Consider the following 14,450-nt stretch of genomic DNA (forward strand, 5'->3'; position numbering starts at 1 on the left):
CGGACAGCAGTTAAGTGTCAACCACATATAGGCAGCCCAGGTGAGGATGGCAGATCTTCTTCCTTAAAGGACGTCATTGATCCAGCTGCGTGTTTGCAACAATCCGTTAGATTCAGGGACTCCATTACTGATACCAGCTTTATAATTCCAAATGTATTTAATTAACTGAATTTAAATTCCCCAGCTGCCTTGGTGGGTTTTTTAAGTCACGTCTCATGGACTATCAGTCTAGGCCACTGGAATGCTGGTCCAGTAAAACAACCACTATGCTAATGTATTCGGTGTCTACGGCTAGTAATTCATAACACTTTTGACTTATGCATTTTAGGTTTTGGAAAGGCTTTGAGGAGTCAGTAGGTGAGTTACACACCGCAGAATCCCTAGCCTCTGACGGGCTTTTACAATCATTTATGTGGCTTGTCCAGTTGATTTTTTGATTAATGGCAACCCCTAGGACACTGATGCAGGAGGATTCGGTGATGGAAAGGCAATTGACTGTCAAATGGCAGAAATTAGAATGTCTCTTGCTGGAGGTGGTCATCGCCTGTTGCTTGAGAGAATTTACAATAATGACACTAGGGGTGAGGGACTTGAAATATGTGGCGAGACAGGCGAAGCAGGGATTCTTCGCTTTAGAGCAGAGAAGGTTAGGGGGAGATTGAATAGAAGTGTTCAAATTGTTGAGGATTCTGATAAACTGGGGGAGTTCAAAAGCAGCGGGAGCAGAGCGAGAGAGCCAAAACCCCGGAGACTTCAAAAGCAGCGGGAGCAGAGCGAGAGCGCCAAAACCCAGGAGACTTCAAAAGCAGCGGGAGCAGAGCGAGAGCGCCAAAACCCCGGAGACTTCAAAAGCAGCGGGAGCAGAGCGAGAGCGCCAAAACCCGGGAGAGTTCAAAAGCAGCGGGAGCAGAGCGAGAGCGCCAAAACCCGGGAGAGTTCAAAAGCAGCGGGAGCAGAGCGAGAGCGCCAAACCCCAGGAGACTTCAAAAGCAGTGGGAGCAGAGCGAGAGCGCCAAATCCCGGAGACTTCAAAAGCAGCGGGAGCAGAGCCAGAGCGCCAAAACCCAGGAGACTTCAAAAGCAGCGGGAGCAGAGTGAGAGCGGGAAAACCCGGGAGAGTTCAAAAGCAGTGGAAGCAGAGCGAGAGCGCCAAATCCCGGAGACTTCAAAAGCAGTGGGAGCAGAGCGAGAGTGCCAAATCCCGGAGACTTCAAAAGCAGTGGGAGCAGAGCGAGAGCGCCAAATCCCGGAGGCTTCAAAAGCAGCGGGAGCAGAGCGAGAGCGCCAAAACCCGGGAGAGTTCAAAAGCATTGGGAGATGCTGAGTTACAAAGTGAGTGCAACGAAGTAAAAACTAATCGAAGTGTCCAGTCACCAGAAAGCTGGTAAGTGATTGGTTGGTGAGTATTTCTCTATTTCTCACCTTTTTTCCAAACTTGAGCGTCTAAATTTAAGTGCCTTGCTGTAGATTAAAAGATAAAAGTGTGCCAGATTTTTAAACTAATTAATGAATTGAGATGGGAGACAAGACAATGTTTTGTTGTTGTTGCATGTGCGAGCCGGCGGACAACATTGAGGTCCAAGACGAACACATCTGCAGCAAATGTTGGTTGCTCGAGGAACTTCGGCTCGAAGTTGATTAGCTGCAGTCCGAGCTTCAGACACTGCGACACATTAGGGAGGGGGAGCGTTACCTGGACACTATGCTCCTGGAGGCAGCCACACCCACTTAATAATTGCTTCCAATTTGGCACATGGTCTGGGACAGGAGTGTGTGACTAAAAGCGAGGCAGGTTTTGGGATCCAAGAAGTAGTGGTGGAGGAGCAACAGCCCTTGACCTTGTCCAGCATATACGAGGTTATTGCACCCTGCCTGGACGAGGCCAGGGACTGCAGGGAGGACGAACAAACCGATCACATCACCGTGGTACAGGGAGCCATTCAAGTGGAGGGAGCAAAAAGAAATGTTGCAGTGATTGATTGAATCCCGAAGGCTCTGTTGCCTGCCTGGTGCCAGGTTTAAGGACATCTCCTCTGGGCTGGAGAGAAACTTGGAGTTAGAGGTGGAAGATCCAGTTGTGATGTTCCACATAGGTACCAATGACATATGTAGGACAAAAAATTGGGTTCAGCGACAGAGTATGAGCAGCTAGGGGCTAAACTAAAAAGCAGGACCACAAAGGTAATAATCTCTGAATAACTACCTGAGCCACGAGCGAGATTGCATAGGGTAAATAACATCAGAGAAATGAACAAGTGGTTCAAGGACTGGTGTGGGAGAAATGGGTTTCTATTTGTGGGACACTGGCACCAGTACTGGCATAAGGGGGAGCTGTTCCGTTTGGACTGGCTTCACTTGCACCATGCTAGAGCCCTGGCAAATCGAATAAGTAGGGCTGTAGAGAGGGCTTCAAAATAAATAGATGGTGCGGGGGGGGATCAAGGTGAGCTGGAAAATAAAATGTCAATGAGAAATGAGAAAGCAATACAGCAGGTTAGAGATGGGGGAAATAATAACCAGAGTGTGACAGGAAGGGGCTGAATGTATAAAAATAAGAGTGTAATAGAATAAAAGGCCAAAACAAGGAAAAATGTTACAAAGTCAAAGTTAAATGCTCTATATCTGAATGCACACAGCATTCCTAACAAGATAAATGCGTTGACGGCTCAAATAGATATAAATGGGTATGATCTGATCGCCATTACAGAGACGAGGTTGCGGGGCGACCAGGGCTCGGAACTGAATATTCCAGTGTATATGATCATTTAGAACGATAGAAAGAAAGGAAAGGGTGATGGGGTGGCTTTGTTGGTAAAAGTTTGGATCAGTGCAGTGGTGAGAAGTAATATTGCCTCAGAAGATCAAGATGTAGATGTGGTAAACCACTGTTACCGTTCACAACCGTTCACTATTGTTACACTGTTGTTATCACTGTTTACACTGTTGTTATCACTACACAAGGTTACCTCTTGCCACGCACGCTGTTATACCGAGGCATACCTCAGCTGACTCCGCCCATGGCTCCGCCTGCTTGCCCAGGTATAAAGGTGACCGCTTGGCTAGTATTCTTCCTTGTTGGAACCGATCACCCACGAGGGTGGGCTCTGTTATTTAGCCAATAAAAACCTATAGTTGCTACCTTAGCTCGTCGCTTTTCATGGACTGAATTGATAGGTATATCAATTTTATTGGCTAAATTTTGAAATGTATGGACCGGAGCAGCCAAACGACCAGCCAAACGGTCAGCTACAACAGCCCCAGCCAAACGGCCAGCTACAACAGCCCCAGCAGCTGACCTGGCTGCGAGCCCTCCGACCGCCCTAACTGGATCTAAACCCACAGGCAGCGAATTCAGCCCTCGACTTCGAACACTGGCTGAGTTGTTTCGAATCCTACCTGGGAGCCTCCGGCGTGCCTCCGGAATCCAAACTAAGAGTTCTGACCGCCCAGGTGAGCCCTAAAGTATTTGCACTCATCCGGGACCTTGCTACATACGAGGACGCCCTCAACCTGCTAAAGGAGCAGTACCGGAGCCCAGTAAATTCAATGTATGCCAGACATCTCCTAAGATCCCGCTCGCAACAGCCAGGAGAGTCTGTAGTTTAATTTTTACGGGCGCTACAAACACTCGGCAGGGGCTGTGACTTTAAAGCTGTAACGGCTGCAGAACATACTGAAGGAAATATGCACGATGCCTTTGTGAAAGGCCTTCGGTCCGACTACTCATGGCAAAGACTGCTCGAATCAAAGGACCTCGACTTGAAAACAGCTGCAGCCCTCGCTCGCTCCCTGGAAGTGGCCCATTGGGACATCGAGGCGTACTCCAGGTACAGCGCTGCGTGACCCTGGGACTTGGGCCCGACTCCGGCCACAATACCCCTCGCACCGCTTCCCCTGGGACCTACTATGGCGTCGGTGTCCCGGAATCGATTGGGACCGCCACCCCGGGACCTGTTGCGGCAGCGGACCTCAGCGATCGGGCCGCCTGCTGCTTCTTCTGTGGCCAGGCGAGACATCAAAGGGCGCGCTGCCCTGCAAGGAACGCGACCTGCTCCGGCTGCAAAAAGAAAGGCCACTTCATAAACGCCTGCAGGGGGAAAGCCACAGACGCCAGCAGTGCCTCATGTGAGTTGTGGGGGCGGCCATCTTTGATCAAGGCCACATGTGAGTCGTGGGGGTGGCCATCTTTGATCAAGGCCACAGACGCCAGCAGTGCCTCATGTGATTTGTGGGGGCGGCCATCTTCTCCGCCATTTTGTCCAACTTCGTGGGGATCCGCATCATGAGCGCCGCCATTTTGTTCGCCGCACTCGGCCGCCGTTTTGTCTCCAGACCCGACCACCGCCTCACCTGCAGACTACAGCAGCTCACTCAGCCATACACTGGCCTCCGTCACGCTTGACCAAGCTCTCCCGCATCATCTGTCCAAGTCCATGATGGACATCGAAGTAAACGGCCACGCCGCGACCTGCCTTTTCGACAGCGGAAGCACGGAGATTTTTATTCACCCAGACACGGTGAGCTGCTACTCCCTCACTATCCGGCCAATGCGCCATCGGTTCTCGATGGCGGCGAAGTCCCATTCAACAGACATCAGCGGCTAATGTGTGGTGACCCTGTCGGTTAGGGGCACGGAATATAAAAACTTTAAACTTCTCGTCCTTCCCCAGCTCTGCGCTGCCGTCCTACTAGGGCTGAATTTCCAATGCCACCTTGAAAGTGTCACTTTGGCTTACGGTGGACCCCTCCCCCCACTCACAGTCTGCAAACAGCAAAATTTTAACCGCCCACCGCGTACCACCTGCGGCCTCTCCACCCTCAAAGTCCCGCCCCCCTCCTTGTTCTCTAACCTCACCCGTGACTGTAAATCCATCGCTACCAAGAGCAGGTGGTACAGCGCCAGGGACAGAGCTTTTATTAGCTCTGAGGTGCAGCGACTCCTGAAGGAGGGCATCATCGAGGGGAGCACCAGCCCCTGGCGTGCCCAGGTCGTAGTCGTTAAGACCTGCGATAAACACCGCCTGGCCATCGACTACAGCCAAACCTTAAACGGGTACACCCAGCTGGACGCATACCCCCTTCCCCGCATATCTGATATGGTCAACCAGATTGCACAGTACCGGGTATTCTCCACCATCGACCTCAAGTCGGCCTATCACCAACCCCCTATCCACCCTGAGGACTGCCAGTATACCGCCTTCGAGGTGAATGGCCGCCTCTACCACTTCCTTAGGGTTCCCTTCGGCGTCACCAACGGGGTTTCGGTCTTCCAAAGGGAGATGGACCGGATGGTCGACCAGAACGCGCTGCAGGCCACGTTCCCTTATCTAGATAACGTCACCATCTGCGGCCACGGCCAGCAGGACCATGATGTTAATCTGGAGAAATTCCTCCGTACGGCCCAATGGCAGAACCTCACTTACAATAAGGAGAAATGTGTGTTTAACTCCTCGCGCCTTGCCATCCTTGGCTGCGTAGTAGAGAACGGAGTCATCGGCCCCGACCCCGAAAGAATGTGCCCCCTCATGGATTTTCCCCTCTCCCACTGTCCAAAGGCGCTGAAGAGAACCCTGGGGCTCTTCGCTTACTATGCCCAATGGGTGCCCAATTATGCGGACAAAGCCAGACCCCTCATGAAGTCCACCTCCTTCCCCCTGACAGCAGAAGCAGGCGCAGCCTTCTCCCTCATAAAAGGAGACATTGCGAAGGCCACAATGCATGCAGTGGATGAGTCCATCCCTTTCCAAGTGGAAAGCGATGCATCCGACTTCGCCCTAGCTGCAACCCTTAACCAGGCGGGGAGACCTGTGGCCTTCTTCTCAAGGACCCTCCAGGGCCCTGAGATCCGACACTTTTCTGTCGAGAAGGAGGCCCAGGCGATTGTGGAGGCAGTACGACACTGGAGGCACTACCTGGCAGGCAAACGATTTACCCTCCTCACCGACCAGCGTTCGGTTGCTTTTATGTTTAATAACAAGCTGAAGGGCAAAATCAAGAACGACAAGATCTTGAGGTGGAGAATTGAGCTCTCCACCTACGATTGCGATATCTTGTACCAGCCTGGTAAACTCAACGACCCCCCAGATGCTCTTTCACGAAGTACATGCGCCAACGTGCAAGTTGATAGACTGCGGACCCTCCACAACGACCTCTGCCACCCCGGGGTCACCAGACTTTACCACTTCATTAAGGCCCACAACCTGCCCTACTCCATCGAGGAGGTCAGGACCATGACCAGGAACTGCCAAACCTGTACCGAATGCAAACCGCATTTCTATAGGCCGGACAGAGCAAGCCTGATCAAGGCCACCCGCCCCTTCGAGCGCTTGAGCATCGATTTTAAGGGGCCCCTCCCATCCTCGGACCGTAATGTGTACTTCCTCAACATTATTGACGAGTACTCCCGTTTCCCCTTTGCCATCCCCTGCCCAGACATGACCAGTACCACGATCATCAAATGCCTGAACGACCTCTTTGCCTTGTTCGGGTTCCCAAACTATGTACTTAGCGACCGGGGCGCATCCTTCATGAGCGAGGAACTTCGCCAGTTCCTGCTCGCGAGAGGTATTGCTGCGAGCAAGGCCACCAGCTACAACCCCCGGGGGAACGGCCAGGTGGAAAGAGAAAATGCGACAGTTTGGAAGGCCGTCCTCTTAGCCCTAAAGCCTAAGGGCCTCCCAACCTCTCGCTGGCAGGAAGTCCTCCTGGCAGCGCTCCATTGCATCCGGCCACTGCTTTGCACTGCCATTAACGTCACCCCCCACGAACGAATGTTTGTTTTCCCCAGGAAGTCGACTACGGGAACCTCACTACCAACATGGCTGACTTCTCCGGGGCCCGTCCTGCTGCGGAAGCACGTGAGGACCCATAAAATGGACCCCCTGGTCGAGAGGGTGGACCTCCTGCACGCCAACCCCCAGTACGCCTATGTGGCATACCCAGACAGGCGGGAGGACACTGTCTCCTTGCGAGACCTCGCACCCTCGGGCACCCCTGAGATACCACCGTTACCCCCCACCACTCCCCCAAATCCAGCTCCTGTAGACGGCATGCCGGAACACCAGGAGCCTTCGTCGACCACGCAGACACCAGCATTAACATCGGATACTGCACCACCGCCGCCGCTGCTGCGCCGATCAGAAAGGCTTACGAGGCCTCCTGAGAGACTGACATACACGAACTGGTAGTACACTTCAACCCGCCGCACTCAATTTTAAACAAGGGGTGAATGTGGCAAACCACTGTTACCGTTCAAAACCGTTCACTATTGTTACACTGTTGTTATCACTGTTTACACTATTGTTATCGCTACACAAGGTTACCTCTTGCCACGCACACTGTTATACCTAGGCATACCTCAGCTGACTCCGCCCATGGCTCCGCCTGCTTGCCCAGGTATAAAGGTGACCGCTTGGCTAGTATTCTTCCTTGTTGGAACCGATCACCCACGAGGGTGGGCTCTGTTATTTAGCCAATAAAAACCTATAGTTACTACCTTAACTCGTCGCTTTTCATGGACTGAATTGATAGGTATATCAGTAGAATCGGTTTGTGTGGAGATAAAAAACAATAAGGGGAAAAAGTCTCTGGTGGGCGTAGTCTACAGGCCCCAGAACATTAGCAATGCTGTTGGACAGAGTATAAATAAACAAATAATGGAAGCCTGTATAAATGTACGGTAATAATCATTGGTGATTTTAATCTCCGTATTGATTGGACAAATCAAATTGGCCATGGTAGCCTGGAGGAGGAGTTCATAGAGTGCCCACGTGATGTTGTTCTGAATAGTATGCAATGGAACCAACCAGGAGCAGGCAATCTTTGATCTGGTACTATGTAATGAGGCAGAATTAATAAATGAGCTCATAATAAAGGATCCTCCAGGAAAGAGTGTTCATAGCATGGTTGAAATTGAAATACAGTTGGAGGGTGAGAAATTTGAATCCCAAACGAGTGTCCTGAAATTAAACAATGGCAAATATAATGGCATGAGGGCAGACAAGGCAAAAGTGTTCTGGAAAAACAAATGAAAGGGTAAGGAAGTTGAAATGCAGTGGCAGACATTTAAGGAGATATTTCATTACTCTCAACTAAAATATATTCCAATGAGAAAGAAAGATTGTAAGAGAAATGTGCACAATCCGTGTTAACTAAGGAAGTAAAGGATGGTATCAAATTGAAACCGAAGGCATACAATTTTGCCAAGATTGTTGGGAGACCAGAGGAGTGGGAAACTTTAAAAACCAGCAAAGGATGTCCAAAAAAACAATAAAGAGAGAGAAGATGAATTATGAGAGTAAGCTGGCAAGAAGCATTAAACCAGGTAGTAAGAACTTCTTCAGGTATATAAAAAGGAGGAGGATAGCTAAAGTGAAGGTTGGTCACTTAGAGGATGAGACCGGGAAATTAGTAGTGGGGGAACATGGAGATGGCAAAAACGCTGAACAAATATTTTGTATCAGTCTTAACAGTAGAGGAAACTAAAAATATCCCAACACTGGACAAACAGGGGGCTATAGGGGGGAGGAGCTAAACACGATAAAAATCACTGAGCAGATGGTGCTCGGAAAGATAATGGGATTTAAGGCGGATAAATCCCCTGGACCTGATGGCTTACATCCTAGGGTCTTGAGCGAAGTAGCGGTAGGGATTGTGGATGCATTGGTGGTAATTTTCCAAAACTCCCTGGATTCAGGAAAGGTCCCAGCAGATTGGAAAACTGCTAATGTAAGGCCCTTATTTAAAAAGGGAGGTAGACAAAAGGCTGGAAAGTATAGACCAGTTAGCCTAACATCTGCGGTTGGTAAAATGTTGGAGTCCATCATTAAGGAAGCAGTAACAGGACATTTGGATAAGTATCATTTAATCGGACAGAGTCAGCATGGTTTTATGAAGGGGAAGTCATGATTGACAAATTTGCTCGAATTCTTTGAGGACGTAACAAACAGGGTGGATAAAGGGGAACCAGTGGATGTGGGTATTTGGACTTCCAAAAGGCATTTGACAAGGTGCCACACAAAAGATTACTGCAGAAGATAAAAAATCATGGAACTGGTGGTAATATAATGGCATGGGTGGATGATTGGCTATCTAACAGAAAACAGAGAGTTGGGATAAATGGTTCATTCTCGGGTTGGCAATCAGTAACTAGTGCTGTTCCGCAGGGGTCAGTGCTGGGACACCAACTCTTTACAATCTATGTTAACAATTTGGAGGAGGGGACCAAGTGCAACGTATCCAAGTTTGCCAACGGCACAAAGATAAGAGGGAAAGCAGTGAGTGAGGAGGAAATAAATAACCTGCAAAAGGACATAGACCGGCTAAGTGAGTGGGCAGAAATATGGCAGATGGAATATAATGTTGGAAAGTGTGAGGTTACGCACTTTGGCAGAAAAAATCAAAGAGCAAGTTATTATCTAAATGGAAATAAACTGCAAAGTGCTACAGTACAAAGGGATCTGCGGAATCTGGTGCATGAAACACAGAAGGTTAGTAAGCAGGTACAGCAGACGATCAGGACGGCCAATGGAATCTTGGCTTTTACTGCAAGCGGGGTGGAGTATAAAAGCAGGGAAGTCTTGCTTCAGTTATATAGGGTACTGGTGAGGCCATACCTGGAATACTGCGTACAGTTTTATTTTCCATACTTAAGAAAATATATAATTGCTCTCGAGGCAGTTCAGAGAAGGTTCACTCGGTTGATTCTGGAGATGAGGGCGTTGACTTATGAGGAAAGGTTGAATAGGTTGGGCCTCTACTCACTAGAATTCAGAAGAATGAGAGGCGATCTTATCGAAACATATAAGATTGTGAGGGGGCTTGATCGGGAGGATGTTTCCACTGATGGGTGAGACTAGGACTAGGGGGCACAAACTTAGAATAAGGGGCTGCCGTTTCAAAACTGAGATGAGGAGAAACTTCTTCACTCAGAGGGTAGTAAATCTATGGAATTTACTACCTCAGAGAGCTGTGGAAGCTGCGAAATCAACTAAATTTATAACGGAGATAGACAGTTTCCTCGCTGATAAGGGAATTAAGGGTTATGGGGAGCGGGCAGGGAAGTGAACATGAGTCTAGGTTCGGATCAGCCATGATCCTATTGAATGATGGAGCAGGCCCGAGGGTCCGTATGGCCTACTCCTGCTCCTACTTCTTATGTTCTTATGACACTGGGATGCAGAGATGTGGAGAAAGCAGGGACAGTGTCGTGAATTTGGATGACCAGCCATGCTCTCATTAAATGGTGGCAGAGTCTCGAGGGGCCGAATGGCCTACTCCAGCTCCTATCTTCTATGTTTTTATGTTTCTAAGTGGCTGCGGTGATAATGGATGCATTGGTTGCAATATACCCAAATTCCCAGGACTCTGGAGCGGTCCCAGCAGATTGGAAAACGGCTACTGTAACACGCCTATTTAAGAAAGGAGGGAGACAGAAAGCAGGAAATTATAGGCCAGTTAACCTAAAATCTGCTGTTGGGAAAATGCTGGTGTCCTTCATTAATGAAGCTGTTGCAGGGCATTAGAAAAACATACAGTAGTCAAGCAGAGTCAGCATGGTTTTAGGAAAGGGAAATCATGTTTAACAAATTTGCTGGATTTATTTGAGGATGTAACATGCAGGGTGGACAAGGGTGAGCCAGAGAGCGTGGTGTACTTGGATTTCCAGAAGGCATTCGATAAGTTGCCAGATAAAAGTTTACTGCATATGATATGAGCTCACAGAGTTGGGGGTAATATTTTAGCATTGAGAGAGAATTGGCTAACTAACAGAAAACAGAGATTCGGAATAAATGGTTCATTTTCTGGCTGTCAACCGGTAACTAGTGGGGTGTCACAAGGACCGGTGCTGGTGCCCCAACTATATATAATCTACGTTAACGACTTTGATGAAGGGATCGATTGTAATGTAGCCATTTTTGCGGATGATACAAAGATGGGTGGGAAAGCTATTGTGCACAGGACTCAAAGAATCTGCAAAGGGATAAGACAGGTTAGGTTAATGGGCAAAAATTTGCCAAATGGAGTAGAATGTGGGAAAGTGCGAGGTTATGAACTTTGGCAGGAAACTTAAAAAAGCAAACTGTTTTTTAAATGGAGAGATTGCAAAATGCTACAGTTCAGAGGGACCTGGGGTCCTTGTCCATGAAACGCAAAAAGTTAGCATGCAGGTACAGCAAATAATCAAAAAATCAAATGGAATGTTGGCCTTTATTTCAATGGGGTTCCATTATAAAAGCAGTGATTTCCCGCTAAAACTGTACAAGGCATTGGTGAGACTACACCTGAAGTACTGCGTACAATTTTGTTCTCCTTATTTAAGGAAGGACATACTTACATTGGAGGCAGTTCAGAAATCATTCACTAGGTTAATCCCAGAGACGAGGGGGTTGATGTATGAGGAAAGATTGAGCAGGCTGGGCCTATAATCATTGGAATTTAGATGAATGAGAGGTGAACTTATCGAAACATATAAGATACTGAGGGGGCTCGACAGGGTAGATGCAGAGAGAATGTTTCCCCTCCTGGGGAAATTTAGTACTCGGGGACAGTCTCAGAATAATGTGTCGCCATTTTAGAACTGAGATGACGGGAAACTTCTTCTCTCAGAGGGTCGTAAATTTGTGGAATTCTCTGCCCCAGAGAGCTGTGGTGGCTGGGTCATTAACTCCATTTAAAGTGGAGATACACACATTTTTGCAAGATAAGGGAGTGAAGGGTTATGGGGAGCGGGCGGGGAAAGGGCTTTCAGCCCAAGATCAACCTTGATCATATTGACTGGCGGGGTAGGCTCGAATGGCCAAGTGGCCTATTCCTGCTCCTATTTCTTATGTTCTTATGATACAGTAAGTACGGGAAACTTTTTCCACTGGCTAAATTTTCATTAGCAAATGGCCGAACTTTGATCACGCAGTGAGATGATCTGGAATGAACTCACCGAAAGGCTGGTGGAAGCAGATTCAATAGGCTCAGTTGGCAACAAACCCGCCTCTGAGTCAGAAGGTTGTGCCTTCAATTCCTACTCCAGCGACGTGAGTACAAAAATCAAGGATGACACTCCAGTGCAGTACATGGGGAGCGCTGCACTGTCAGAGGGTCAGTACTAAAGGATCGCTGTACTGTCAGACGAAAGTACTGAGGGTAAACTGTTCTGTAGGAGGGTCAGTTCTGAGGGAGCGCTGCATTGTTTGAGGGTTAGTGAAGAGGGAGCGCTGCACTATCTGAGGGGCAGTACTGAGGGAGAGCTGAACAGTCGGAAGGGCAGTACTGCGGGATCGCTGTACAGTCGGAGGAAAGTACTGAGGGTCAACTGTTCAGTAGGAGGGTCAGTTCTGAGGGGGCGCTGCATTGTCTGAGGGTTAGTACAGAGGGTGCACTGCACTATCAGAGGGGCAGTACTGAGGGAGCGCTGCATTGTCGGAGGGACTGTACTGAGGGAACATTGCAGTGATGGAGGGTCAGTACTAAGTGAGCGCTGCACTGTCTGAGTGGCGGTACTGAGTGCCTGCTGCACTGTTGGATGGGCAGGGCGCATACTATTGTGAGAGGGGCAGTATTGATGCAGTGCTGCACTGTCAGATAGGCAGTACTGAGGGAGCGATATACTGTCGGAGGGGCAGTTCTGAGGGAGAGCTACACTGTCGCAGGGCTGTACTGAGGGAGCTATGCGCTGTCAGATGGTCATTACTGCGGGAGCTCTGTATTCGCGGAGGGGCATTACAGAGGGAGCGCAGAACAGCTGTATTTGCATTAATGAGGGAGTACTGTCCTGTCAGGGGGACCATTTTTAGGATACGACGTTAAACCAAGGCTCTGTCTGCTCCCTCTCAGCTGGATGTAAAAGATCCCATGGCGGTATTCTAAGAAGAGCAGTGGAGATATCGCCAATATTCTGGTCAATATTGATCTCAATCAACATCACTAAAACAGATGACATTGTCGTAATTGCAATGCTGGTTATGGGAACTTGCTGTCTACAAACTGGCTGCCGTGTTTCCAACAGTACAACACTGACTTCTCTTCAAAATAACTTATTTGACTGCAAAGTGTTTTGGGTCATCCCAAGGTCGTTTAAAGCGTTCTATAAATGCAAGCCTTTCTTTCTTAATAGAAACATTCAAAAGGTAATTCGGCATATCATTGAAAAGGAGACATTTTCAGGACTAAGGGGCAACGGCTATATTGTTCACTACCATTCAGGAAAGGATATGACAGCTTTGAAATGATCTGAACTGAAGATATGAACAAGTACTGGTCAGGTAACAATGTTGCAACTTATTATTACAAAGATGATCATATTTCACTCGCTGCTGAATTCAAGTCAGCATGACTGAGTGTCGTATGATATGTGGGTGAATGATATTTAATTCTGTCATCAAGTAGCTGGGAGGGTTCCATCTCTGATGGCCAGGGATGCCGAAATGCCATTGATCTCCAGCACTTACTCCTCTGCAATTGTCAGATGTGAGGTCTGTGGATGACCATTTCTAGTTCCCTCCTTCGCCTTAGTGTTCAGTGCTCTGTTCTCCTTCAAAGGGGGAAAGAACAGACCAATGAGTGAGTGTAATGGCATCTGTTCACCTGATTGATGGAGTGTATTTGGTGAGGGTGACTATTGGGGGAGGCATAAAATTGCATAAGGATGAGGGTGAGTTGCAGTGGTGGATGCATAGATGGAGTAAGGAAGTGCATATCAAGAGAACAATCGGTGCACTTGCAAGGTAAGTGGGTGTGAGGAGTGATGTGATGGAGTAGGCTTGGCATTGCAGATTGGGGAGTGGGGTGGTGTGCAGAACAGGATGTAGATGAATGTACAACTGTAGTCTCCATTCCTGACCCGTTTGGGTCATTCAAGTGCTTCCTGTACTGAATCCAGGAGCTTAACGCAGTGATTCTGCTGCTGACCACCTCGACCACATTGCCTTTGTGGTAGCAGCGGCTTTCTTATTCCTGTTCCTGCGGAAGAGTATCTCTTCCCTACACCTCACTGCCCCCAACAGCGCAACTGGGGCGACGTTTTTAAAGCGGGATACAGCCTTTGTGCATCCTGAGTCCATTTTTTATGATTGATATCTCTGTTCCAAACCTCTCAACTCCTCCAAATTCCTGCTTTGGATTGACGCCCCACACGACACGTGCATCAAAGATAATATTGGTATGTTCAATGCCCCTCTGAATTTTCCTCCTAAGCATTAGAAATTCCATCCCACATGCTTCTCCACCTTGCATTCACAGTGTATTGAAAATAAATCTCTTTCTCTAACTCATCTCTTCCCAAGACCTTGGCCCCAATATTATCTCTGACTGGAAGCCATGAGAATTCATTCTGTCCTCAGGCAATGTTGAGTACACGCATGATCTCTCCCAGCCGCCGCCTCTGGTCAGTCTGTCCTGTTGATGGAACAGGGCATACACTGGGATGGAGGTCCCTGAAGTTTGACTGAGAGTATTGG

This window comes from Somniosus microcephalus, unplaced genomic scaffold (genome assembly GCF_052327205.1).
Source record: "Somniosus microcephalus isolate GS21.2 unplaced genomic scaffold, FLI_Smic_1.0 unresolved_chr2, whole genome shotgun sequence".
Lineage (NCBI taxonomy): Eukaryota > Metazoa > Chordata > Chondrichthyes > Squaliformes > Somniosidae > Somniosus > Somniosus microcephalus.